This window comes from Myotis brandtii, unplaced genomic scaffold (assembly GCF_000412655.1).
Source record: "Myotis brandtii unplaced genomic scaffold, ASM41265v1 scaffold154, whole genome shotgun sequence".
Classification (NCBI taxonomy): domain Eukaryota; kingdom Metazoa; phylum Chordata; class Mammalia; order Chiroptera; family Vespertilionidae; genus Myotis; species Myotis brandtii.
The window spans coordinates 8,561,523-8,565,673 of record NW_005355584.1 but is presented as its reverse complement, the minus strand read 5'-3'; the positions used below and the strand labels follow the sequence as shown (position 1 = coordinate 8,565,673).

The 4,151-nt window shown below is 53.0% G+C and overlaps 1 protein-coding gene across 4 annotated transcripts in view; it reads right to left on the bottom strand.

Annotated features, from left to right (window-relative positions):
* The window catches only part of CTDP1 (CTD (carboxy-terminal domain, RNA polymerase II, polypeptide A) phosphatase, subunit 1), a 36,106-nt gene extending 31,961 nt beyond the window's left edge, over window positions 1–4,145 (bottom strand). For all 4 annotated transcript variants that reach the window (XM_014535919.1, XM_005861588.2, XM_005861589.2 and 1 more), the window contains exon 1: window positions 4,131–4,145. The gene's annotated coding sequence lies outside the window, so the exon portion shown is untranslated. The remainder of the gene's footprint in view (window positions 1–4,130) is intronic.
* Between the last annotated feature and the right edge of the window lie 6 nt (window positions 4,146–4,151).

The window sequence follows — 4,151 nt, the reverse complement described above, 5'->3', positions numbered from 1 at the left end:
ACCCTTTTATGTAATGATGTTTACTTTGAATTTATATTAGTTCACACAAACACTCCATCCATGCTTTTGTTCCGGCCCTCCGGTCCAGTTTAAGAACCCATTGCGGCCCTCGAGTCAAAAAGTTTGCCCACCCCTGCTCTAACCCCAGCGCTGATTTGTCCCCATCCCCTTATTCCTCTCCCTGGAGCATGCTCTCCCCTGCCATTAACGCCATCTAAACCTCTAGCCAAAAATCTGCTCCCGTTTCCTGTCTTAAACAAACAATAAGAGGAACAGACCAGCCCCTGCACTGGACCCCCCACAGCTTCTCACCCGACCTTCCCAGAAGCCTTTCGCACCTGTCCCCAGCTTCCTGTCCACCCCCTCTGGGCACCCTGCATTCCTCATCTCTCACCAATGGTCTTCTGCCTCTGCTTTCCAGAGCTGGAGCGCTGCCACCTCGCCCCCGCCCCGCTGCCACCTCCCCTGTGTGGCTCCTCAGCACCCCACCCATACCCAAACCCCACCCTCAGCACCCCTTCTTCCAGTTATCCAGGCTCAGTGACCCTCACAGGAGCACCAGCACCCTCTTCTCCAATCCCACCCACCTCTCCCAGTCCCTCCGGGTCAGCCCTGAGGACACTTGCCCAGCTGCTGCAATAAGGACACACCCTCTCTTGTCAACGGGGTCCCACCCACTTTCCCAGACCCCCTTCAGTGCTGATTCAGGCTCCATCCCCACTGGGGCCCTCCCTCACCGGAGAACATGTGGCAGAGTTAGCAAAGGGACTTGAGGCCTTTCCAAAAGTCAAAGGTGCATTTTGATCCCTGGCTAATGGGTCTTTTGAAGGAAGCTTGTGGGGCCCTGGAACCTGGTAAAAACCTGCTGTTTGCCCCTGGGAACATGGTGGCAGGTTTTGTGAGAAACTGAGCAAACGGGTTCGTTCGCCCGTCTACAAGGTTTAGAAGTGCTGATGCTGCTTACGTTCACTGCAGGTTCTGCGGTCCTGCTATCCCGTGAGAACACGTGGGCCACATCCCACCAGTGAGCAAGGGCACTGAAGTCTGCATTTATTCACTTTACTTACTTTTAAACTAGAACTTATGACTTGGAGGATATTTTTTTCAGGAATTCCCAAAAAAATGTACCAGGATTTCATCAATTGCCCCTAATAACATTAACCTGAAGACATACTTGGTATGTCTCTAGTTCAACCAATAAACAGGTCGAAATGCTTAACAAGGTATAGGTTTCCAGTCTGTAGCCTGCCCTTTCGTTTTCTTAACTGTTTTTTGAAGACAGAGTTCTTAGTTTTGATAAAGTCTAATTTATCTGTATATTTATTAAGAAGACTATCTTGCCCAGGATCACTAAGATTGGATGGGAACCCAGAGTGGGACCACTAACTATAGACCAGTGGTTTTCAACTTTTTTCATCTCGTGGCACACAGAAGCTAATTACTAAAATTCTGCGGCACACCAAAAAAATACCCGATGGCTATCGTTGGTTGTTATCATTTTTTTGTTTGACAATCTAAGGGAAAAGAGGTCAGTGCCTCTGACTAAACAGTCAGGTATTGCATGTTTTAAAAATTGTTGGGACACACCAGTTGAAAATCGCTGCTAGAGGATTAACTCTAACTAAGGTGGAAGGAAGGTCTTAACAGATGATGAGGAAGCAGGGAGAGGCCCTGGCTTGAGGCTCCCGAGGTCAGAGCAAGAAGAGCATAGAGCGGTGGCTTTGAGACCAGAGGGTCCAGCTGAAGGGCACTGGGCACAGAGTAGGCAGGTAGACAAGCCCCATGGCACCAGAGCAGGTGCTCCTGCCAAAGGAGCCGGCCCAGAGAGCAGAACACACCGAGAGTGCCCCACGCCCCAGAGCAAACCTGCCTCCTGAAGCCCGCCAGGACCCAGGGAACATGGAAGGAAAGAAACGAGGGAGATACAAACAACAGGAGGTTCTCCTGGGAACCAGCAAGCGAGGGACAGGGGCCATTGGCAGAGGGCACAGGGGAATGCAAGCCAGGAAGTGGACGGGGCCAGGGTGTCACCACCAACAAGGAAACAGGCAATGATGGGCCTTTGGGGAGCCCCAGTGATTAAGGATGGGCGGGAAAAAGAATGACAATTAAAAAGAAATCAGTGTCACAGACTGCACAGCCAGGCCCGTGACAGACATCAGGGAGGTACCGTCTCAGAGAAAGAGAGTGTCAATGTTAAATGCCCCCAAGAGGAACCAGATGAGGTTAAAATACAAGTCTGGACGAGGGAGATGTCCTTATCTTGACTGAGTGGTTGTTTCCAAGGCACATCTGTCAAGACTCACCAAACTGCACCCAAAACACATGCGCTGTACTTGCTGGTCACAAACACACGGGCCCAGGCCACTGGATTCATCGATAGTGTCGGTGTCCTTTCAGAAAGACCCTCCAGCAGAACACCACAGGAGGAGAGAGAAGGGCCCAGACCGCTCCCAAAGGACTCATACCGGCAGCCTCAGGTCCCCTCCCATCTTCCCCCTACACCTAGACAGCCCTGCCCCCTAGCCAGCTTCTAACTTGTCCCCTTATGACCAAGGGAAGCCCACACAAAAGCCACTTTCCTGTCACCCTGCAGATCCCTGGGACCTCACCATACCACTCCACAGCCTGTGACCCAATGATGTGCCCCCAAGCATGGCTATAGGTCCCCTTGGCACAGGACGCACTCCACCTGGACAACCCCTGCCTCAGCCTTCTGTGTGAAAGCCCCGGCCACGTGCCCCCACACCCATAGCTGCACAGAGGGCAGAACATCACGGAGAACGGCTCTTCACTGGTGCTGAGCTTAGCCTCCATCAGGCACAGGCTGGTGGGTTTACCGGCTCATTGGGCCCCAAGAGGTCAGGTGAGATGACTTCAAAGCAGTGATGACAGCAGACAACATTGTGTCAGACAGACAACAGTGAGCCCCTCCCTCTAAAGCAGTGGTTCTCAACCTTCCTAGTGCCGCGACCCTTTAATACAGTTTCTCATGTTGTGGTGAACCCCAACCATAAAATTATTTTCGTTGCTACTTCATAACTGTAATGTTGCTACTGTTATCAATGGTAATGTAAATATCTGATATGCAGGATGTATTTAGGCTACCCCTGTGAAAGGGTCGTTCGACCGCCAAAGGGTCACGACCCACAGGTTGAGAACCGCTGCTCTAAAGGAAGCCAGGCAGCTGGCTTCAGTGGAGGTTGCCATCCTGAGGCAACATCCATTCCCGCCCCTGCTTTCAGGGGGCAGGCATAGGCACCTGAGCTGAAGGAGCGAGGAGAGTGGATGCAGGCGGAGACTCCCGGGGATGGGATAAAGGATGGCCTTATCCCATCCTGTCCTCATCATTAGCTTCCGGAGGGGGCACAGCCCAGCAGCTGAGGGTCAAGTGCAGCCCCAGGGGGAGGGGAGGAGACCAGAGTGAGCAGCACCACCTGAGGAAGGCAGGAGTGGACAAAAAGCTGACTGGGGGTGGGGGGCGGGTACACTGTGGCCCCCATAGGGAAGCTGTGCACTAGCCACTCCAGCAGGAGGCAGGAAATTTCACCTGCCCCCTTTGTTCTTGACAATGAAAACCATCAAGAGTCATGTGCGCACACACACCTGTGTCCGCTTCAACCTGATCTCAAGACCACACGAACTGCGCACTGACAGGTTCACACACCTCAACAGAGGAAACCATCCCTTAAGAAGGTCAAAACTAAGGACCCGCAGCCGAGCCAATCCTAGGAGGGTGTGCTACCACCTGCGCCCAGCTGCACCTCCTTCCTGAACTATGATGCAGGACCGCACCAGGTTTTACAACCGCGTTCCGCAAAGTTTATGAGAATCTGAAGTGCACACCCCCAGGAGTTTATAGCGCGATGACAAGCGTGGAGCACGCTGATTCGTTCCATACTCACTGTCGCCCCCAGTTTTCCTAACTTACAAACAAGGCGTCTTAGGGACAGGCACCTACTGCAGAAGAGGGGACACAACCGAGTTCTAAAGAAAAACCACAAATCGTGGCTGCGGTGCAGTAGAGTCTTACCCTGCAAAGTTCTCCCCAAGCGCAGCCCCTAGTGCCTGGCTCCGGCCCTGGCCCCTCTCCCAACCCGAGACGCTCGCCCTAACCCCGACTCACTCACCCGGGAGCCACCACTTGGACC